The 24,908-nt window shown below is 39.0% G+C and overlaps 1 long non-coding RNA gene across 3 annotated transcripts in view; it reads left to right on the top strand.

The window, feature by feature from the left end:
* Positions 1-22,874, top strand: part of LOC120525597 — a 141,660-nt gene extending 118,786 nt beyond the window's left edge. For all 3 annotated transcript variants that reach the window (XR_005632977.1, XR_005632979.1, XR_005632978.1), the window contains 4 exons: positions 7,919-8,024; positions 9,556-9,783; positions 10,462-10,530; positions 22,495-22,874. This is a non-coding gene — a long non-coding RNA (uncharacterized LOC120525597). The remainder of the gene's footprint in view (positions 1-7,918; positions 8,025-9,555; positions 9,784-10,461; positions 10,531-22,494) is intronic.
* The last annotated feature ends 2,034 nt before the right edge of the window (positions 22,875-24,908 follow it).

Here is a 24,908-nt window from a genome sequence, read left to right as displayed (position 1 = left end):
TCTCCGTAAACTTGTATAATAAAATATGTTTTATCATGTAAAAGTGTACATGAAATGTACTTTTACCTCAAAGATTCTTTTCATTTTTGCGGACAAGTTAATACTGGAATAACCTTGATATAGAGTACCCCTGTGGTTGGATGGTGCCCTGCCCAGGGTTTGTTTCCTGCCTTGTGCCCTGTGTTGGCTGGGATTGGCTTCAGCAGACCCCCCGTGACCCTGTAGTTAGGATATAGCGGGTTGGATAATGGATGGATGGATGGATGATATACAGTACGTGTACACCCTGCATTATTTGCCTATGTGACATACATTCATCACTCATGTTTCAAACACAAAAGTGGCCAAAGGGCTGTCATTTCCCTTGTCACGGTACAGATCAAGTACCTTCAGAATGCCTTAGCAAGGGTAAAGAGCTGTTCCAAAAGCTACGCCGTGACTTACCTGATAAGTTATCTTGGAAACGGCTACGCAAACCAAACAGATCAGTATGGCTGAAGCTGGTGACCTTAGCTTCTAAAACTTAACAGAGGGGCCAGAAGCTGTCAACCTCAACATTACCCCTGAAAGGGTGGCACAATTCTAGCACAACCGTCAATGTGGCAGGAGAATTAAATACAATACGATCCAGCTCACTATATATGATGCTTGTCTCTAGGTCAAGGAGGATCCATTGGTGAACAGATTCTGTAACAACCAGGAAAATGATCCAACAACAAGGAAACCATGCATTTAGAAACCACAGCAATAAAACATACTATGAAAATGCTGAAATCACTACAGCAGTCATTTAAATACCTAGATGCTCTGCCCCACATGGTATGCACCAATGACCCCACTAAAAAGATGTTTCCCTTAACAATTTAGGCATCTTGTTCAACCATGTGGTACCTGAAACAGCAGGGAAACGCAAACAATCATTTTTCAGACTAAGCCAAGAGTTTTGTATGTAAAACTGTTCATGAAAAGTATTTTAACTTCTAAGGTTCTTTTTATATTGGTGGACAAGTTATGAATGGAAATGCTTAAATTATTAGGCTTCATTTACATGCAGTATACACCCCGCATTACTTACCTATGTTACAGTCACTCATCAATTATATCTCAAATACACAAATCAAACACTGCAATATGATTATGGCTAGTGACCTCTACTTCAAACGACTTTAGCAAAGGCCAAAAGCCACTGCAAGAGCTATGTTCCTGCCTTAATTCACAAATGTACCACTACATTTCCAGATCACTATCTTTGAAAGAGCTGACATGAAATGATATCAATAAACAAAACAAGTTTCAGTGAGGAAATATTCAAACAGTAATTTAATGATTACTTATGATTATTTGCAGAGAAACCAGGAATTAAATACTAGAAGTTAAAAGAAGTAGAAAACATAGAGCCGGAACAATTCAAATCACTATTCATGCAACAAGCTTCACTTTTGCATAACCAGGAGAGAGTGAGAGAGAGATGTCCTTGTAGTTTAACGAGTCCATTTTTCTTAAATCAACTGAAGCATTTTTTTAAAGTTTCCACCACGTTTATGGAAAAACCTTTATTGTTTTTTCTTTTGATGGGGTGAATTTTCATTTTGTAGGTGGCATTTTGTTTTCACCCTTGGACAGCATGCAACTTCAACTGCCTTCAGAGCTGCGTTTACTCCTCTCTGTCATACCAACAATGCAGTCTCATTTTTTATATTAGAAGTTGGTGTTATCCCTATTTTAAAATAGCTGTATAGTGTCTGCATCACTCAAAGACCATTGTGCCTGCCTCTGTCAATAGCTGTAGAGCGTATTTTATACTATGGCTTGATAACTATTTTTAGGAAGTTAAATTAGCCAAAAATTAGATGAATGAGAATTTACCTTTTTGAGAATCTTTGCTACCTGTCAGCGTGAAGTTATTTTAAGCTAATTATGTGATACAAGTTTAACAACAATGTCTCCAAAAGCCCTCATTTCATATCTTCTTACTGAGCCTAAAAATAATAACACTCTAACAGATAAAACTGTTTCCTAAGTACTTTTCTTTTACATATTCTACCTAGGATTATCATTGCATTTGCATATCCCTAGAATTCAATATTATGTTAAAACACTTGGTTTAACCCTATCAATGTCTTGTAGTAATGGTTCAAAAGAAGAGCAGATCTGAAACGTAGAGCTCAATGTCTTCTAAAACTATAACTTCTCTCACTAGCCCTTCAAATACTTGTCTTGATTCAGCTTCTCCCCCATCCCTGAAAGCATGAAGTCATTGCCTGTTTGTCAGTTTTTTACACACTTTTTATTTACTTAAAAGCTACATCTTATCTAAATAAAACACTCAAATTAAATTTGACAAGTTTTATTTAAAAAAACTAAAAAAACTAAAAATCTCATGCAAAAATGACAATCTGGCTATGCTCCAAATGTTTACAAACATGTTAGCAATTTGTAAATAAATTGTAAAATTAACAATTAGCAATTGTTACAAATCATGTTTAGTGAAACCATTTGCTAAATATTAGCTAATAATTTTAAGATCTCGTGAGAGAGGACTTTTCCAAAAGCATTGAATGCTAAAAAATGTCAATGCTCTCAGTTAATCCAGTTTAAGTTGCATCTTAGCATAATTTATTTTTGTATGATGTTTTTTGTCATAAAGCAAACAGTTATCATGCTGAAAGTAGGTGTCAATCCTTCCTTCGGAAGATGTCAGCAATACATTAATGCAACCACTGGCTTATATATTTAAATTTCAACAGCTGTACCCAAGCTTCTTATTGATGTTAAAATCTCTTGCCACCATATAGGATTCTTGGTTTGTATTTGGGTTTTCCAATTTCACAAACTGCACACTCACCAATCCTTTACATTCCATCTCTGTTGTGCTGAATGATTATTTTACTATCTTCTATATTACTTAGGCACAAGAAGACATAGTATTATTTGTCAAGTATTACCACCATTTCTGTCTATATGGCCCTAAGTACCCCAGTTCCTAAAAACACTGTTAAACATTATTTCACAAACTCCATTTCCCTTATCCGGTTTTCTACATACTTCAAAAGGTGTATACTGTACTATACTCTGTATGTAATTTAGCACGTTTAATCCTAACCCCATCATTCAATTTGTATCCTAATGTTGTATCTAATCCTAATGCGAAGTTCCTAAAACATTAATATTAACATTTGTTCCATCTTTCTGTATCAATTACTGTTGCATAAAATTCACAAACATCATGAAAAACAATAGTTATTTAAACAAATTGTACATATTGATTGTGTCAATAGCCTTCTAGTTTAAACTACATCTTCACCTTATACTAATAAATTTAGACATTTTGTCCTGATTGTCCCTATTCCTCAAAACACTTGTTATTTACCATCCCTTAGATTTACAATCATTCCTAATAGTTATCAAATTCCCCTTTATGTTAAACTCTATTATTAAAATTAATACCCAAGAAAGCTTACATTGGACTGAATTTAAACTGGTAATGCTGCAAGTGCTAATATGATAATTACTACTGTAATGTTATAAGTGCTAGCAATCATGTGTTAAATTCTGATTGACAGTCCATATTACATGCAAACATTGATCCTTAAAGGTGACTGGTCTTTTCTCACCAAGTATCAATAGGCTTATTAAAAATGTCTATCCAAAATATTTACTCTTACACATTGCTTTTACTCTAAGTGCTGACCAGGTTATGCTAATCTCACTTTTTCAAACTGTTCAATTATACTATCCCGATTGCTATACAGGTTACATCCAAAACAATTTAAATTCATAATAATCGTGCACTATTTCCATTAATAAAAAAATAATTACAAATATTCACTAAACACATGTTGCTCATGAAAAGAATATCATCTGCCTTGCTGTGCCTGAAGATAATTAGCTTTTCCTCCCATAAATTGGTAATCTATGAATAAAAAGAGCTAGATTAGATATGTATTACTGTAGTAATGACTGTTAATTCATTAGTTTTACATGAGGTGTGCCATGAAGCTCAATACACTGGGCTGATATCTGGAAGGTTTCTGGTTCAATCCCATTACTGCCAGAAATGATCCTAGTCTGTTGGGCCATTGAACAACACCCTTAACCTGAAAACTGCTTCAGGGGGCTATATAATGGCTGAGCCTGCACTTTGACACTGAAAGTTCACATGAAAAGACAATTTCCCCTCAGAAATTAACAAAGTAAATTAAAAAAGAGAGAGAAGTACAAGGTGTGAAATATCGAATAATTCAGTGCAATATGGATTACAAATGTGAACTTTTGTTGGATTGTGGTAAATAATTGATCAGTTGTTAAATTGATCATTTAAAACATATTTCATACATAAACCAATAAACTTATATTCATGTCCTGAAAACTATCATACGCACTTAGTCACTAATTTTGTCATGTGCTTTGGAGACATCTTCCAGGCCCCAGTAAAGTAGGTAATAAGACCCGAATAAAGATGGAATGGTGTCATTAACTTCATCCCCTTTTCATCCACAGTTCTGAAGCTCACTGTAAAGCCTTGTCTTTTCTGGGACAGTTATATGAAAATAGTGAAACCACTAGAAGTAGGTGTTCAGTAAAGGACCCAAAGTGAACCTCCAATAAACTGGTATATAGCTGAGAATTAGTTCCTTCCTTGTACCAGGTTACTCTTAGATATATTTCTATCCCAGGTAAGCATCAATTTAATTAAGTGGCTTTGAAAATGTTATGCCATGTTCTTGTGGTTTAGTGCTAAGTTCTCTAGATTTAAAAGAAGCACTTCCAGGTTTACGTGAAAACAGTGGATTTCATATTGAAAATTAGTAAGTGATTGAGTTGTCAGTTATGTCAGTTATGACGTAACTTCCAAACTAGACAAGTTATGGCAATTTGTCTGGCACTTCAGCAAAGATCCAGATATGCATAAATAACAATACAGCAAATGTGAACTAAAGGCACTGGGGCCTCAGAAAACTTGCATTAGGAATCTGGGGAGTACTTGGATGCAGAAAAAGACTTTGACAGAGTAGAATGAGACTACCAAATCACCACATTACACAAATGTTTGTCTAGCCCAAATACATACTCAAGTATAAAATTAGTTTATGCAAGTCCAGAGGCCTCAATCTGTATTAACAGCATGTCCTCAAACTACTTCAAACTAGAGTGTGATACTCAACAAGTATGTTCTCTGTCACCTTTGCTTTTTGCAATTGCCATTGAACCATTGGCCATTCACTTTTGAAATGCATTGCAAATGAAAGGGATTATCAGAGAAGAGCGTGAACAGACATTTCACTATATGCAGATGATATGGTGCTGTATATTTTAGACCAACAAACATCCTTACCAGTAGTCCTTAATGCACTAGCAGAATGTCAAAAAATATCTGGACTCAATTAATTTGAAATCTCTAGTACATAATACTAGACTGGACATTTGTCTTTTCATTTAATCAGAACAATTTAAATATCTAGGAGTAAATATCACAATTAAATATTATGATTTTTTTCAGCACAACTTTGCTATCAGTATGGAAAAAAATCAAACAAGATGTGATGGTCTATCCTCCATCTCACATTAGCAGGGATAATTAATACTAGAAAGATGAATATCCTTCTCAAGTTTCTTTTTCTATTTCAGAGCATCCCTATATACATTACATTAACAAATTGTTCTTTAAGAAATGAGACTCAATTATGACCTCATTTATCTGGAATTCAACACATCCCCTATCCTAAAGGTGACTCTACAACAACCTAAAATAACATATTTATCAATAAGCTTCTATACATAACATAACATTCTCAGACCTATTTAATCCAGTTTATTGTTGTAAGATACTGGAACCTAACCCAGCAAAATTAGATGGAAGGCAGAGCCTGGGCCTGAAGCCAGTCCACCACAAGGGCATAACTTAATTCACGTCTTTCATGAGCATACAGTATGTGGGTATAAGCAATGCAGACACAATAAAAGTATTAGAATTGCAACTAGAACCAGGCACAAGATTTAAACATCAGGAAAAATTTGATGAGAACAGGCCATTTAGCCCAACAAAGCTCACCAGTCCTACCCACTTAATTCTTCTAAAAAATATCAAGTTTAGATTTAAAAGACCCTAAAGCCTTACTGTCCACCACTCAACTTTGTATTTTATTTCAAGTGTCTATGGTCCTCTGTTTAAAGTAAAAACTTTCTAATATTTATACAAAATGTATCTTTAACAAGTTTCAATTTTAAAATAACAGTCTCAAGCCACTGTACTAATTTCCGTCATAATTTTAAACACTTCAATCATGTCACCTTTTAATCTTCTTTTGCATAAATGGCTCAGCTTTTTTAATCTTTATTCGGTATTCATCCCCTATAGCCCTGGAATCAGCCTAGTCATTTGTATGAAAACGTGCAATATAAATAAATATTGTTGTTGTAGTTGCTCTTTTCTAGCGCTGCTATGTCCTTTTTGTTTCGTGAGACTAAGACTGCACACAGTACTCCAGATAAGGCCTCAACAGTGTGTTATAAAGCTCGAGCACAACCTCCTTGGACTTGTACTCCACACAGGGCCATCTTAACACCATTATAGGCCCCCCAGCAAAGCAGCGCACTAGGGCCCCTACCCACACAACCACTCAGCAAGTCACAACATACATAGATTAGCATGGGGCCCCTGAGCAGCTGCCCAGCATGGCCATGTGTTTAGACGGCCCTGACTCTACACACCGTGCTATATAACCTAACATTCTGTTTGCCTTCTTAATGGCTTCTGAACACTGTCTGAAAGCTTATAGTGTCGAGTCCATTACATCTCCTAAATCCTTTTCATAAGGTTTACTTTCAATTTACAGACCTCCTATTGTGTATTCAAACTGAACATTTTGACTTCCTACGTGTAATACTTTACATTTTTTGTTTAACCCGGGACATTGGGTCCACAAGACAGCAGTGCTAACAAGTGTGACACCATACCGCCCTGGTTTTGAATGAATGTAAAACAAGCTGAAATAAAGTACAGTATCTTACTTACAAACCTCCTCTTTTTATCTTCAGGTTCAAGACAAAGTTCAAGTTTTCCCTTATCTTTTCACAGACCAGACAGCAGAAAATTGGATAGTTAAATGGCAATGTTCTTGTTTTCAAATTTTAAAGTATCTTTACATTTACTCTCTTGTGTTTTATAAAGTAGGCACAGACAATTGGCAAATAGAACTGTACTTTCTAACCACAACAGTTGCATGAACAAAAAAAAAATCAATGTAACATCTATGTCCATCTAATCTCAAGTATCTTGCCTACCAAAGAGATCAATGAATAAGTGTTAAGAACTGTTAATGTGAGCAACAGAGAATGAAAAAGACAGGCACGACGATCTGTTAGATAACACTCAAATGTCTTATTATATTCACTACAATTCCTTCAGAAAGCAAAGTGAAGACCTTTCCTGATGGAATGTTGTCAACTGCTCTATGTAATATCTTTTTGTTAGGAAATCCAAATAATTAATGATTATGCCTTAATATAAAATTGCAACTTTGTGATTTTTTTTCCCCTTTATGCTATTATTCACTGCACAGAGAATGTTAGGCATAATAGCTTTATTCCACATTTTTTCTGCATTAGACAGTGCATTGGCTTTTACTAAGCAATCCTCTAGAGAGCCTTTTAAATTGTTAATCCTAAGAAAGAAAGCTAATGAAGGTTTATAAAATCTTGAAGAATATTTCTCACAAAGATGCATCAAGTCAAAGCACTCAAATCACCCTTAGGAATAAAGATGCCTGCAGCACATAATAGGACCAAAATGATCCAGCAACATATCCTTTGATGTACATTTACAGTGAATCACCTCAAATCAAAAATCACAAGAAAGCACAGTGCTTATCATCTCCAGAACTATGAGAAAGCTTAATGCGTCTTCTTTTGATTACAGCTGTGGAAACAGGCAATGAAAACAAGCCACCACACTTCAGAGACAAAGAAAACAATCGAAAATGGTAACAGCAGAGTAAAACCTTTCCAAAGTAAACTTCATCACAGTAAGTGTTTGTCTTCAACTCGCATGACCAAGTAAAGAGCTGGGAGGAGTGCCCTCCATTAAAATGCAAGCTGTGGTTCACTGATCTATTCTGTTGTAATTGAGGTCCAGAGAAGAAGGGCTAACTCATAAAGCTGCTTTATTTTTTTTTTTCACAAAATGAACTGAATTTTGCTTTACCCGCTTTCTGTATATTTTCTTCCAAAGCATAGTGGAGATATGCCATATTTGGTATATAATTCTAAAAAACCTATACTGATGACTTAGAAATGCAAGCAGCTGTGACATCTTCAGAAATGCTTATTACCCAATGCAAAAAATAGCATTGGCATAAATAACTTGAGTAAACACGTGTAAAAAAAAATAAAATGTACAAATTCATAGTGAAATCGCTCAGGGTTCCCTGCACTTTTACATTCTCTGCCTTTTGTTGCACATATTAAACTAGTAAACAGTTCTTTTAAAAAACACACTTTATTATTCAAGTGCTAGGAAGAGAATTAGAGTTTTTCGGCAACCAATAAAACAGATGAGAAAACTTAATCAATCTTCAATAAAGCTCAACTCCATTCTAGTCTTCACAGGCTACATCCACATTATTATATTTTTATTTAAAAAAATGGCATTGTTAAACTAAAATGATCTACGTTCACACTAGTGTTTTCACGTTCTTTATGAAATTATCTCCATCCACACTAAAATGACCTAAAGCGCATATGATGGAGGCAATCGTCAACACTGACCATCCACGCATCAGTAGAAAAATTCCTGAAGGGTCAGTAAATCTGCCAGCCACTGGATTTATCACAAAACTACAGAAACCAGTAAATTTTGTGCCTGCTGCACACGTATGCAGCCTTCAAACTGCACAAAACACAATTTAGATGTATACAAGTAAGCAAGAGAACAAGCACCATGGAAAGCAACTCTTCAGTGTTCGCTATGTTGGAATGTGGTTTTCTTCCAAGAAGGGTAACCAGTCAGGGAATGAGATGTTGTGATGAGCAGGAATCCGGCACAGAAGTGCATGTAATAACCACAAACAAACAAGAACACGATTAGAGTCTGCATTTTTAAAAGTCTACATTTTCACCCATTCACTTTGTAATGCCGAATCTGCATTTTCAGAAGTATATGGCTCTGGAGAGCATTTCAAAAGTTTCCATTAAAAAACTTCAGGGCACTGTGGATGAAAGGTGGAGATTAATGTCTTTTAAAAAAAAAAAAAAAAAGTAGTATTGTGGTGGTGGTTTCAGACTTAATAAAATTCAAAAGCATCCTCTTCTGAACTGCCCTGCTAGAGGAGGGCAGGGGCACCATGTCTGAATCTGAGCAGAAAGACAGAAATCATGTAGTCTGGGGCAGCTAATTGCATTATCAAGACAGACACTAAGGACTTTTTGTGCTGTGTAATATGAGTATTGCATTTTAAGGCACAAAGCATGCAGTTCATTCTTTTCTTTGAACCTAAAACTTGAAATTAAAGTGCAATGTATTTCTCCCCATGTGTCACTATATACTATTTATTGTAGATGCCACATAGGCTGGATGGGCATCCCAGCCAGGAAATGAGCTCGAGCTGCTCCTGTTATCCTGGACCTGGGAGAACTTTTGGAGCCAAGGCATAGCCCAATGGAAGTACTTCCAGGTCAATTTGAATTTCCGTAAAGTAGAGATCGTAACTCCTTGTAGCTCTCACTGGCGGCACTCGCGGACCCAGGCAGGGCTGCCTCACTGCACTACAAGTCCCAAGATTCCCTGTGAGTATCTGGATGGGTCTCAAAGCCCAGGGTTGCTGCCATCTACTGGGTCAGGGAGGCATATAGATTTGACATAAAGCAAAAATTGTTCTGTTACAGTGGCCTCCAGGCCAGTTAAGGGAATGAATCCCATCCTATTTACATTCATGTCCTGATACAGAAAATGTTGAATCATGTTGTGCTTCCAGAACTGAAATGGTGGACTGTTTGTTTTTGACATTAAAATGGCTTAAAAAGTATTATGTTGATCTAGAAGGGAACATAAAGATGATACTGGATTAAGATTTAATTTATAGTGGGCAAGCATTACTAATAATGTTTGCATGAACTGTTGCAATTGCTAGATTCCATCTCTAGTTTACTCTAAAGCTGGAATTGCTATTGTTTAATTTCCTTTCTGAGTTTGTGTCTGCATTTCTTGCATGTTTTTATGTCTCCATTCCGAAACATATTGCTAGTAAATTCCTGATATCAGTGGTTTCTTATTAGGAAATATGCAGATTGTCTTTGTAGGTGCACAGTTATCCACACATTTTTTGATCAATCCCTTTACTATGTCTTAGTACTCATTCAGATTTGATGAGGGGTCTCTAAACATATCCAAGCTTACACAACCGAATCAGTCAGGCAGTTTTTCCTCTGTTTCTTTAATCCAGCACTGAACTACTTTTATTTCAGCACCTACAAGAAAGATGGCAGGAGGAGCACTGATCACTGAGGTGAACCGTGGGAGTGCATTAGCAGGTGGTAAGCACCTTTTATTGTAATGTAGCAGTGATGCAGAATATTACACTCCTTGCGGTGATATGCTGGTAATATTTTGAATATACATTTCTTAAGTGTGCTTTGTTGAAGTCTGCCTGCTCTGGGTTACGTCTCGCACTGCTCATTTTGGGTCAGTGATAACCATCTATGCTATCTTTTTCCAGCTTAATAAATGGATCCAAATGACAACCCTTCCAGAAATGCACTAGTAGCCATATACCCAGAGCTATGGACTTTAATAGTGGAGAGGCTGCCTCCAAGGTCCTTGTAGGCAAATGCTGTTTAGCTGCGTCCCATCCAGCCTGCACTCTACAAAGAAAAATAACACTAACATATATCAAGAGTCATATTACTTTTAATTATTAATTATTTTTAAAATGTCTCCCCATAATACCAGTGAACACAACTGTGCATTGAGACAGCAACCACATCACCATGTTGCTGTAAAATAGCAGCACACAGCCAAACTGAAATAAATGTGCAGAAAGCAGGTCACCTTACTCAAAAAGGTAAATCATCTCCTAGTTTGTGTTCTGCTAGAATTGTATGAAGATTTTTGCTCAGTACATGGAGTTTTTGGCCCACAAACAATCTATTAGCTTGCATTTTCATATTCATTCTTAAAAAACAGAAAACCTCGAAAGAGTTCATTTTGTTGAGGACGATATGCAACACTCCTGTCCACAGAAAAAAAGCCTACGCTATACTTAAAGTGCCAAAAGAAGACTAATCACCAATCACTAATCGCTCAATCCAATAGACTGATGAACTGGTAAATTTAAACTTCATAATTAATAACACCAAAGTTAGCTTTAAAATGTTAGAAGGGGAAGCAGACCAACTAATGGGTGGCATGAAGCTTCAGAAAACAGGAGCAATTAACCTCAACCTCATTTAATCTCATTTAGTTTGTTTACTTTTTTCTGTAATACAGAATTGCTTTCATAGTGAAGTGTGGAAGCTGCTTGGGCAACGTGGAGCCGCGACGCTATGCGACCTCTTCAACCAAATCGTCAGAGAAGGCGAAGTCCCCAAGGCCTGGACCACCAGTATAACAGTGCCCATTTGGAAAGGCAAAGGCGACGTGGCCGAGTGCTCCAACTATCGCCCAATCCGCCTCCTACGCCACACAATGAAGATATTCGAGCGGATCTTGGACGCCCGCCTCCGCCATATCGTCACCATCACGCCAAATCAATGCGGCTTTGTCAAAGGCTGTGGAACAACCGATGCAATCCATGCCGCCCGCCTTCTACTGGAGAAACATCGAGAAAAGAACAAAGGTGTCCATATGGCCTTCCTGGACCTGGAGAAAGCGTTTGATAGAGTGCCTCATGACCTCATCTGGCATGCGTTACGAGCGCACGGTGTACCAGAAGCATACGTCAACTGGGTCAAGCTCCTGTACCGCAACGTCACCAGCATGGTCAGGTGCCCAGTGGGAACATCACCGCCCTTCGCCATCAATGTGGGCGTGCACCAGGGATCAGCGCTATCGCCGCTCCTGTTCATTTTGTGTATGGACACAGCAACGGCGGACCTCCAGACCCCCCACCCATGGACGCTGCTGTATGCGGACAACGTCTTCCTCTCGGACGAGACACGCGAAGCCCTACAGCAACAGGCCAAACGGTGGAAGGACCGGTTAGACACCAACGGCATGAAGTTGAATATTAAAAAGACCGAATACATGGAATGTGGCCTGCAAACCGATGGTACCATCAAGATCGGGGAGGAAGACCTGAAGAAGACTACCGAATTCAAGTACCTTGGCGCTGTCATCAGCCACGACGGTGACCTGTCACCCGACGTCCGCGCAAGAATCAACGCCGCATGGGCCAAGTGGCGCCAAGTCACTGGCGTGCTCTGCGACCGCCGCATGCCGGACAGCCTGAAGTCAAAAATCTACAAATCAGTGGTCCGCCCAGTTGCCCTATATGGATCAGAGTGCTGGCCAGCCTCTGCGAAGCACGAACAAGCCCTAAGCACCATGGAGATGCGTATGCTTCGCTGGAGCCTGGGCCTAACAAGATGGGACTGTATTATGAACGCCGACATCCGAAGGCGAATGGGCATAGCGCCAATTGTAGAAAAGATGCGAGAGGCAAGGCTGCGGTGGTACGGGCATGTCACCCGAAGTGACCAGAACTTGGTGGCGCGAACGGCAATGCGGCTCGACCCGCAGGACGACGACCACGAGGAAGACCAAAGAAGCGGTGGATGGACCGGATCAGCGAAGACATGAAAATCGCCAATGTCACCCCAGAAGACGCTTTAGACCGAGCCAAATGGAGACAATGTTGCAAGAGAGCGGACCCTGCGATCAAGCGGGACACAACGCCAGGATGAAGAAGAAGAATTGCTTTCATAAAAATGAAAAATTAAAACAAAAACAGTACCTAAATCAAAAAGCATATGTTCAATGTGATACAAATAAGGAATAAACAAATAAAAATAAAAACACCTAAAAAATCATAATTTCTTGATGCAAATAAACCTAAACTAATTACTTGAATTTTCACATCTAGTGTATAAATTATTAAAACAGAAAGGAAAAAGTGGGTCCAACCAGAAATAAAACCAATTCCATCTGTCACTGAAAGAGTTAAGATTAGTGAATTCTAAGCAACTCTAAAGACATCACCCTTAGATGAAACAGAGAGCTAATTATTAATAATAAAAATGGTGTTATACATCCTCATATTGATTAAAACAGGAGATTAGCAGAAGTGGTGATAACAGCCTGGCAGACTTATTTTTAAACAACATTGATGAATTCTTGACAAATTCTAAAAGAACTCTACATAGTTCCATACAAAGAAATGTTTCGTTAGTTTTAGTAAATATAAGATACTTTATATGGCCAAAATTTTGTGGACTCCTGACCATCACACCTATTTGAGTTTGTTGGACATCCCACTCCAAAATCATGGGCATCAATATGGTGTTGGCCACTCTTTGTGGCTTTAACAGCCTCCACTCTTCAAGGAAGGCTTTCCGCAAGATTTTGGATTGCATCTGTTGGAATTTGTGCCCATTTATTCAAAAGAACATTTATCAGGTCAGGTACTGATGCTGGACGAGGAGACCTGGCTCGCAATCAGCATTCAAGTTCATCCCAAAGGTGATGAGTAGGGTTGAGGTCAATGCAAGCCAATTGAGTTCCTCCACGCCAAACTCATCAAACCATATCTCTGTGGACCTGACTTTATGCACAAGGGCACATTGTGCTAGAACAGAAAAGGGTGTTCCGCTAAACTGTTGGCACAAAGTTGAAAGTACACAATTGTCTAAAATACGTTTGTATTCTGTAGCATTACCCATACCCTTCACTGGAACCAAGGAGCCTAGCACAAACTCTGTCTTCATCCTCCTTTACCAAACTTTACAGCTGGCACTATGCAGTTAAGAAGGTTCTCCTTGCATCCATCAAACCCGGATTTGGCTGTCAGACTGATAGACAGTGAAGTGTGATTCATCACTAGAGATAACATGCTTTCACTGCTTTAGAGTCCAAAGCAGTGTGCTTTACACCACACCAGCCGACACTTGGCATTGCATATAGTCTTCTTAGGCTTGTGTGCAGCTGCTTGACCATGAACATTCATTTTGTGAGGTCACCAATACTCTGTTCTTGTGCTAATGTTGATCCCAGAGGATGTTGTGAGTTACGAAATAGAGGACAAGTGAATTTATTGGCTCGGTGTTCACACTCTGTCAGTTTGCATAGTCTATCACTTTGTGGTTGAGCTGTTGTTGCTCCTGAATGCTTTCACTTCACAATAATATCACATACAATTGACTGAGGCAGATCTAACAGAGCAGAGATTTTACATTCTAACTTTTAGTAAAGATAGCATCCTATGACAATGCTCCATTTAAAGCCACTGAGCTCTTCTGTTGGAATGGAAACTCAAGTACTAGGGCAGAACCTCATAAAGATATGGAGAGAAGGTGCATACTCCACACAAACAGTAAGCAGCATTGAATAGGATCACCAATGCACCTAACCTGCGTGTCTTTGGACTGTGGGAGGAAACCGGAGCACCCAGAAGAAACCCACACAGACATGGGGAGAACATGCAAACTCCACCCAGGGAGGACCCAGGCTACCACTGCGCCACCGTGCTGCCCAACTTATCATTCCCGTTTGACTGCAGTTTTGATTGCAGTCAAAAAAATTAGATTGATTTACACCCTGTTTTCAAAACTCTTTCAACTCAAAGTTCTTAGAATGATTTCCAAAGCAAAAGAGGATTATTAATTAAACACATTTTATTTACATAGATGGCACAGTTATGTGCAGTTTACCAAACATTAAAAAGTGACATAGGTTTTTCAAAAGTGTAATTTAAATGGTATTGTGAAAAAAATCTAAATGTAATATGTAAACATATTGGGGACATTTGTTCCTTAAACCAAATACACTCTCCTACTCCTCCAAACAGCCAACTCAATATATATAGCATTCTGATATGCTTTAGAAGTGTAGATGTTGTTCAGCCAAACATATGAATGGCTAATGATCTATGTGAATTTGATCATTGATGATTTCTGGTGCCAGTCATGGTGACTTCAGAATCTCACATGCAGCTGCTCTACTGGGACGTTCAGGCCTGATGGTCTCTTTGGTTTACAGATAATACTGTGATAAACAAACCAAAACAAAAAAAAAAACAAATCAACAAAAAAAGCAAAAAACAGCAGAATCAGTTGTGTGGGCAGAAACACTTTGTCAATGAAAAAACTGAAAGGAGAAGGTCCAGACTCATTAAAGCTAACAGAAAGGCAACAAATAACAGCTCTTCACAAAAGAGGCGAGCAGAATGGCATCTCTGAATGAACAGGGCTTTGGACCTTGAAGAAGACAACAGCACAACACCATTCAGTGTTCCACTCTTGTAAGTTAATGGCAGGAAGGCGAAATTGCATTAGGCATGTAGTCAACAAAGCTGTAAATTTGAAATATGTTTCCTAGTCTGATAATATCCATCCATTCATTAAATGACCAACTAAATCCTAACTACAGGGTCATGGGGGTCTGCTGGAGCCAATCTCAGCCAACACAGGGCGCAAGGTAGGAAACAAACTCCGGTCAGGGTGCCAGCCCACCGCAGGGCGCACACACACCAAGTACACACTAGGGACACTCTACTAAAAGCACAGCACAAACAAAGCAGCACACCATACTTTGACGCCTTCTCTCTCTTCCTCATCTGTGTCCTTCCACCTACACTGCTCCTCCAGCAACCTTCATCCTCTTCCTCCTCCTCCCGACTCTGGCTTCCTGAATGATGTGAGATGGTCCATTTTTTGCTGCACCTGAGAGCACTTCAGGTGGCCCATCAGCATTATCCAGAAGCACCCCCAAGTGTGGTGGAATCCCAATGTAGTAGGGCTCTGATGGTCCTAGAGCACCCTCTGGTGGCATTCATGGAACCCAACAGGGCTGTGCTGAACCCCAACTTCCCTGAAGCTCTGTGGGAATCTGAGGCACTGCTGCAACCCAGGGGGACTGCCATCTAGTATCCGGGAGGAAGTAGTGCCCTATGCAAGTCCGCTCCCATTGTCCTAGCATTAAGGAGACCATCCCTTACTATATATATTTATCTATATACATCTACAGTATACATCTATCTATATCTATAGATAGAGATATAAATAAAATGCAAAGTTAACTGAGTCATTCACTCACACTCACCCATCAACAAAAACATTACTTCTCATTTAGTTAAAAGGTTGAAATATGTCAGTAGGTGAGCAAGAGAGAGCAGTTGAAAGTATCAGCTGACATTGTGTTGCCTCACCCACCACACAAAAAAACACCTGGATATGGACCAGAGTGTTGTGGGTGACACCTCAGCACTACACTGGAACAGTGGACAAAGAAATTGCAGGTTAAGGGCCTTGCTCAAGAGCCCAACAGTGTAGGGAAGTAGTTAGTAGAAATAAGTCAGTAGGTATCTGCTAAGAAAAGACATTATATTAATAATTAAGGGTAAATAAATAAATAAATACAAAAACTAAATACCCCAAAATCTCAAAAACACTTTGACTGACTGATTGACTATTTTGATTGAAATTTGGTGACGTTATGCAAAGAAAAAATCAGTCAACCTGTATTTTTTTTCATTTGTTATTTGTCAATCATAGTAGTATAGCAAGTAGGTTATTTTAAGGCACCCTGCCTTTTTTCCTCCACATAGGGCAGACAAATGTGGCTGCCAGTTGATTGCCTCGAGCAGAAGAGAGCCACACACCAATATTGCAAATGGACGCATGTTGTGACAAGGAAAAAAAGCAGGATGATGTATCGTGAGCTTTGAAGTGGAAGAAGAAAGGTTCACTGAAACTCAAGTAATGGAGGCAGAGACAAATGCAGGAGGAGTTGGATTCCTGTGGCCCAAAACAATAGGCTGTGACTGACAGTACTAGCACACCTCAAAAAAGAGGGGAGATGGACTCTGTACACAGTGCTGGTCAATGCATTAGGTGACATAGGCGAGTTCTAAACACAAGTGTAACATGAAGGGGAACCAGCCGCCAGTTCGATTTGCTATACCCTAAGCTGTATGTGCTGACCCAATCCCCCCAGGCTTTGCACCAGCCACTACCCTCATGTAATATTTGCATCTTTGACAAGGGAACTAAAAATGCTAGTGCTTACAGTGACCGCACATAAAATCCATAGTAATATTTCTTATTTTTTCTTTCTGCTGTTTGAGAGTTAATTCGTTCTTTACAGCAAATACACCAAATACTGAAATGCTTACACTACAGTACAGTAAAGAACATATACTATATACTGAAACACATACAGTACATTGTATAGTGAGATTTTGTCTCATACACTATACTGAAATGTGTAAACTTTGTAGTGAAATGTATACATTCTTTGTTGTGCAAATAATAGTCAGTTAACTTTATTCACTTTACCAGTGTTGTCTTCTTCTGATCGCAACAATACATACATGTTGATGTTGTAATAACTGGAATTGCCAAACCGGAGAAGATGCTCACTGAACATCCTCAGTGGTGCCGCTGGACGGCCAAGTATAGTAAGTCAGTGTTGGTTCGTGCAGATAACAGTAAGTGTGGTTGGTTTTTGGAACGTTGGTTAGGTGGGGTTTACTTTCCAGGACTAACATCGTCGACTGACTTAAACCCTTCGACAGCTCCGGAAGGGTAAATAATTTAGAACGTATTGCCATTTGCTTGGTATGTCGAAATCTATCTTTGGGCAGTTCGGTTTTGGCGTCCGTGCTTCTGACATCTATAGGCAAACTGAGTAATGACAGCTGGGTATTAACAACGGTCATTGTTTAAATTTTAGCCAATCTCAGATCTAAAACGACCACGGCAACATAATTATTACTCCGACTCTGATTAGAGTCATAAAATACGGTTTGTTTTGAAAATTTGTTTGCTGAAAAAAATCAAATGAGGTGCGCCGAAGAGCGGAGTTCACATCTCGCAGCCCCGTTTAAACAGGAAACTCTTCATTACATCGGCTGAAAAGGTCTATTTTAAGGACAAATCAGTGCTATGATAACAAAATCATTTGAAGGACTTAAAAAAACAAATAATTCTTTGCAGAGAAAGTATGGATTTCACAAACGTAGAATTTGTAGCCCGATTTGATCGGGCTCCCATTCGCTAGTATTTACATAAGGGTAAAACACGTGTTGTTTACTCTTTGTATTATTCAGCAGATACTGTATCACATATCTATGATCTGCTTCTTGCAACTGAAAGGACGTGGCAGATGTCTGCCGATTGGCCAATCAACCACAAGTGTTATCTGATAGGTAACCACCCAAATAATCAGATTGCGATTCAGACCTAAAAATGTAAAACTCTGAACTTCACAATGTCAAATAAATGAACCAATAACTGTGACGCAAAGTCAGAGGCTTCGGCTCAGGTGCTGACATCCGAGGTTCTTTCTCCATGAGGGAATGCAAAAAAGTGCGTACACCTGACAAGCCGACTAAGGGCAAAATACATGTAGTGTACTCTTCATATTATATGACAGATATATATGTTATATTAGATAGATAGATAGAAAGATAGATAGATAGATAGATAGATTTGAATAATAGTCTGATCAAATTAAGGCACGCATAATGTAATGTGCTTCACACAACAGTTTATGTACAGTATATTTTGTGATTGTTACTCGCACATCTGCTTTGATTAGTTTGGTTTATGATCATCTATTTTGGTACAAAAGCTTCATTCATGAGTGTTTTTCTAAAATTTTTAAGATTTTGCTTTCTTCGATATGTAGTGTGGATTACGGCCCAAACACAGACAGGCGGACAGCGATGGTTCACCCAACACATGTTTATTATACATTATTTACAACAAAAAAGTGCACACAACCCCAAAACTCCCCCAAAGTCCAGGCCTCAACCAAATGCCTCACTCTCTTCAGGCCGCCTCCATTCCTCTCCTCCCGAGCTCCATCCTTCTCTGCTCCCAACTCAAGCCATCAAATAGAGGGAGGCAGCCCCTTTTATCTCCACCTGGACATGCTCCAGGTGCCTCCGGATAATCTTCTGCTGGCACTCCCCAGTGTAGCGGAAGTACCGGGTGCACACCCGGGAGCACTCCATGTCCCTGGTTTTCTTCCCCCCAGCACTTCCAGGTGTGGCGGAAGTGCTGAGGGCCAGGGCTCCTCAGGCATTGGGGTACCCCCTGACGGTGACCACGGGCCCCTATAGGGTTGAGCTTCCAAGCTCAGTTCCCATGGTCCCCAAAGCCACCAGGGCGGTTGCCCCCTCATGGTCTGGAGGAGGCGCAAGTCGCCACAGTAGGTAGAGGTAGAGTTCATCTAAAGGGCTCAGCAAATATTGCAGATGTTGAAACCAAAGGCTAAAGAAAGAAATTCAGTAAGCAAATGTGAAGACTTGATATTAATAGCCTTTTACTGGCTCTAATTCCGTTAATAGACATGAAGGTTACATTTCTAACTTCCTACCTTCAAAAAATGAAAGCAACTTCAGGATCAATTTCATCAATGCACCCGCATTATGTTGCCATTTCTTGTGTTTTTTTCTGATGAAAGAAGCTTTCATTAGGCTTAGCAGTTAATTTGTAATTTGATAAAATCTGGGAGTGCTTAAAAACAAATGTGGACTAAAAGGTACTATATAAAAAATTAAATAAATCATCTTTAATTAGTGTGCATGAGCTAAGAAACGAGCATTACATAAAAGAACAAAATCATGTTTGTTTCTGCAGTGATATGTAATTAAGTGCTTGTTAAGGGAAAAAAAACCTGTCAAAACATGTTTGATTAATTAAGATCAGTACTTTGCCACCCTCTAGACCTCATTTAAAATGTTTTGTTCTCAATCCGAGTCACATCTAGGATTAAGGATTTGCTCTCTAATGTATGTACCACAGGAAAATATTTTTACAATTACAGCTGAAGTAATGTCATGGATAATTAAAAATGATGGCCTGCACATTCATTGAGCCTAAAGAAAAAAAAAGGAAATTAATGATTATATTACCACAAAACACTGTCTTTATGCGAGGTGAGGTGGCATTAATCAGCAATGAAGTTCAGTGTAAGACTGCAATGGAATGTTAACACTCAAGCATCTTCGTATATAAGAAACTTTATAGTGCAGTAAACACTAAAAGAAAACGTGCATATTCTAATGAAAGGCTGTGTCTTAACCAGAATCAAGTCAAGTCAAGTTGGGGAGAATGCACTGGTACAGTGCGTTGCCACACCCACTGCACGAGAAAACAATTCAGGATCCTGGTTGGCAACCCCCAAGGCAGACATGCGGTCCAGTTCCACTCTCCGGAAATGACCCTCTATCAGCCAGGTGTTACGTGGGTCACCCCTTGGCCTGGTTCAGCCACTCGGGTCCCCAACAATGAGGATCACCCTTAGGGAAACGCACCACGTGGCCCTAGTGCCATAACTGACTCTCCTTCACAATGCAGGTAATGTGCCTCATTCGGGACTCCATGAGCAACTGCTCATTCGACACAAAGTCAAACCAATGGTACCCGAGGATTTTCCGGAGAGACACAGTACCAAAGGAGTCCAGTCTTCGTCTCAGGTCACTGAATAGCGTCCATGTCTCACAAAAATATAGCAAGGCAGGAAGCACCAGGACTCTAAAGACTTGGACCCTCCTCCTTTTGCATACAGTAGATATCGGGAACACCACAAACCCCTTTCCAGTCACCTCATGACCCCCCATGCTCTCCCAATCCATCTATTGACTTCATAGGAAGAGTCACCACAGACATGAATGTTACTGCCACGGTAAGTAAACCTCTCAACAAGGTCAACACTCTCTCTGCAGACAGACACACAATGGCCATGCCCAAGAGGTCCAAGAGGACTCCTCACTCAGTCTCTTGAGTGCCCCGATCAGAGCCTCCATTGACTCCGCGAAGATCACAGCATCATCAGCAAAGTCAAAATCCGTGAATCTTTCTTCACCAACAGATGCCCCACAGCTGCTGGACCCCATGACTTTGCCCAACACCCAGTCCATACAAGCATTGAACAGAGTAGGAGCAAGAACACATCCCTGATGAATCCCAGAATCAACTGGGAAAAACACAGAGGTTCTGCCTCCACTCTGCACAGCACTCACAGTACCAGTGTAAAGGCCAACCATGGTATCCAGCAACCTTGAGGGGACCCTGCGAACCCTCAGGATGGCCCACAGGGCAGCTTGATCAGCACTTTACGAAAATTGACAAAGGCTACAAAGAAACTCTGTCGATATTGACGTTTATGTTCCATGAGAACCCTCAGTGCCAGGATGCGGTCGATGGTAGAGTTCTTAGGTGTAAAACCAGACTGTTCTGGTCGCTGGTAGGTGAGCAAGTGATCACAGATCCTATTGAGGATCTTACCCAGCACCGAGAGCATTGTTATCCCACTGCAGTTTCTGCATTCCAGGCGATCACCCTTTCCTTTCCAGATAGGGATGGCAAGTCCCGTTTTCCAGTCAGTTAGGATGATGCCAGTCTCCCAAATGGAAGCAAAGATTGCTTGCAATGCCAGGAGGGCAGCCTTACCAGCAACCTGATACCACAGATCCCTGCAGCCTTTCCTCCCCTCAGCTGGTTCACCACCTGTGCAATCTCAGTGAGATTGAGTTGCTCACAGCTAATCAGAGGATCAGCCTCAAGAACTGTGGACCCAGAGATATCCAACGCCCTAGCCGGAGGATCAGCTTTGAACAACTGCTTAAAGTAGCCAGCCCAGTGGGTCACAAGTGCAGTGTGACACTATGGATGACACTTAACCGGAATTCTGTTTAATAAACTAAACTGGAGGGTTAGGACTAAGAATGCCAGTTTTGGAAATGACCCATAATAAAGAGACAGGCTGAGCTGAGTTAACATTTTGATCACTTATAATCTAATCGATATCTAGACTTAATGAGACTTTTTTATTGCCATTTATGACACAGTGCATAAATGCTATCAATTAGCAATAGAAATGCCACATGTTATGCTTAAAAGAGACAAGTGATATAATTTGGTATTTGGCTGATGGTCTGATTTACAGTGTGAACTGCATTTCAACATCATTCTGGATGATGGCGTATCTAGGTATTTTTTGTCTATCCATCTATCTACATGAATTTGAATACTATAAACTTATTAATCAAATAAATCTGGTGTGTAAATGATGTCTTATGTGCCACAGAAAATGAATGTCTAGTGCTAAAGAATGAGTAGAAAACTTTGTTATATACATGTTATATAACTATGTTTATTAATATAATTGTAATTATGTTGTAATTGTTAATAAATATCTGTTTATAATTAGAAAATGCATCTATTTATTGTCACACACAGGCGCTTAGGGGGCAGTCGAAGAGCCTAAATGAGCGTGAAAGAGCAAAAGGTAGAGGATTTGAACGCAGTGTTAATGCCTTTTTCTTCTCTCAACAGAAAAGCCGAAGATTAACAAATATATTCCTACCTCTGAAAACATGGAATAACACCACTTCCTGCTTTCCTGAAGACGCCACCCTCTGGTCCCAATTTGATGACTTCCTGCTCCATAGCAATGACATCACTTTTGTCTCTCAACATGAACATCATTTCCTCCCCAAATTCCATTTCTTGTACCCCTATAATTTCCTGTATGTTAAACATAAAAGACCCATGAAGATCTTCTCTCTGTCAAATGTCTGCATTTACGAATTTTGACCATTGTTTCATTCTACCAAGACATTTCAGGACCACCATTATACAGGGAATTCCCCCAACACTTGATCCATTTCTCTTGTTATTAATTTTGTTACTCTATCTATCTATCTATCTATCTATCTATCTATCTATCTATCTATCTATCTATCTATCTATCTATCTATCTATCTATCTATCTATCTATCTATCTATCTATCTATCTATCTATCTATCTATCAGGTATAGCCTTGCAAACAAGCAATGTTACTTGTGAGTGACAGTGGCTTTTAGTAGCAAATATCTGTCAGTAATATTTTGTTTTAGTATTTTTAAACCTTTAATTTTATTAGCAATTAGATGAAGAGCATGTATACAAAAGAGGTGGAGACAGCTGCTGACGAAACTCAAGTTAAATAATCAGTCTTTTCAGGTGGATCATAGGTAGCATTTTCGCTGCATGGAATCACTGGCCTAAGTTTACATTCTGTACCCAATCATCATCTGTATGGAATTTACATGTTCTTCTGGTGTCTGCATGGCTTTCCAAGTATGCATAATATGGAATAGGAAAAAGATTAGCATAACAACCACCATGTGAATAATGGATGCATGTGTGCTTTGCACATTGGTATTGGCATGCGATTCCTGGAGTTTAAAAGCAGAAGATGTAAGGAAGTTAAATGCATTTGAAAAAGTGTGTTGAAAGAAGATAATAATACAAATCTAGAATTATATGGTGAGCAACAAAAAGAGTTGTGAAGCTTTGAATTGGGGAGTAACAGTTATTGACATGATTAAGGCAAGGAATTAGCAGGTATCTGGACTTATGTGCCGAATGGGAAATGCTTGGCTGGGTGGAATGGATGAGAAAAAGAGTAACACATAGAAGATGATGGCTGGAAGATAAAAAGCAATGATCTGGCTTGGGCATTCAACAAGCGGTTCATATGGCTCAGGAAATGAAAGGGACATGGGTAAGAAAGAAGGTTCTCACTGTTGACTTCAATGGTCCATAGGACTATAGTGTGCAGACAGAGAAAGAGAGAGAGAGAAATCATTATGAACCACTATATAATGCTTATCAGGCTTGTTTTTGCAGTAATATGTAATTATGTGCTTGTTAAGGAAGAAATTCTTGTCAAAACATCTCTGTTTGTTAGTCACTTGTATAAAAAAGCTATCCCAATATTTTTAAACTCTAACTAACTAACCCTCCTTTACCCTGTGTCTCTTCACAGTATCTGGAAGTAGTGCTTGGTACTAATGGTTTACTGCCGGGATGCTTGCTGGGTTCCATCTTCCCAGAAGGAAAGATTCTCTCATCAGACTGGATGGCAAGCACAGATTCCACCAGAGAAAACCCAGGAGTGGGTAGGCGGTCAGTTGGTCTCCAGGAATTTCACTTTATTTTTGACTTTTTCTTTTACAATTTTAATCTCCAACGTTGTGAACTGGTCATAGTTAATCAGTTAGTTAATGGACATATATTATTAGTTTTGGTTTGTTTAATCCATTTCTACCTTGTTCTCTGTGTGTTTTAATAAATCTCTATTTGTGTACCAGTTCTGTATTTTATAATTTGTCTATATACATGTATTTCAAAGTAGAATTGTTCACAGTGCTCTGTGCCTGCACTCATTATACAAAAAATAAGTTGTATTGTGTCATATTGTATTAGTTCAAGTGCATTCAAAGTTATATATGTAAATAAATGATAATACATGTGTTGATACTTTATAACAACTTTCATAAATAAATCATTCAAAACATATAAAGCTTCATTACACCTTTATAAGGCATTCATTAATTAGCTAGACATCTTTTTTTAACGATTATGAAAGTTTATTAGTGAAAGTATAAAGTTTACTAATAAGAAGTTCTTTTTTTCGAACATTAGAACAATCCAGATGAGAACAGGCCATTCAGCCCAACAAAGCTCTCCACTCCTGTCCATTTACTTCTTCTAAAACAACATCAAGTCGAATTTTGAAAGTCCCTAAAGTCCTACTATCTATCACACTACTTGGTAGCTGATTCAAAGTGTCTGTGGTTCTCTGTTTAAAGAAACTCCCTAATATTTGTGCAAAAATTGCCCTTAACAAATTTTTTTTTTTTTTTTTAGAGCAAGTATTTATTTTTTTATTAATTTTATTTCACTCCATACAAAGCAATCA

Source organism: Polypterus senegalus, chromosome 3 (genome assembly GCF_016835505.1).
Source record: "Polypterus senegalus isolate Bchr_013 chromosome 3, ASM1683550v1, whole genome shotgun sequence".
NCBI classification, from domain to species: Eukaryota; Metazoa; Chordata; class Cladistia; order Polypteriformes; family Polypteridae; genus Polypterus; species Polypterus senegalus.
Note: the sequence above shows the minus strand (reverse complement) of the source record. Positions and strands in the feature narration are given on the sequence as shown.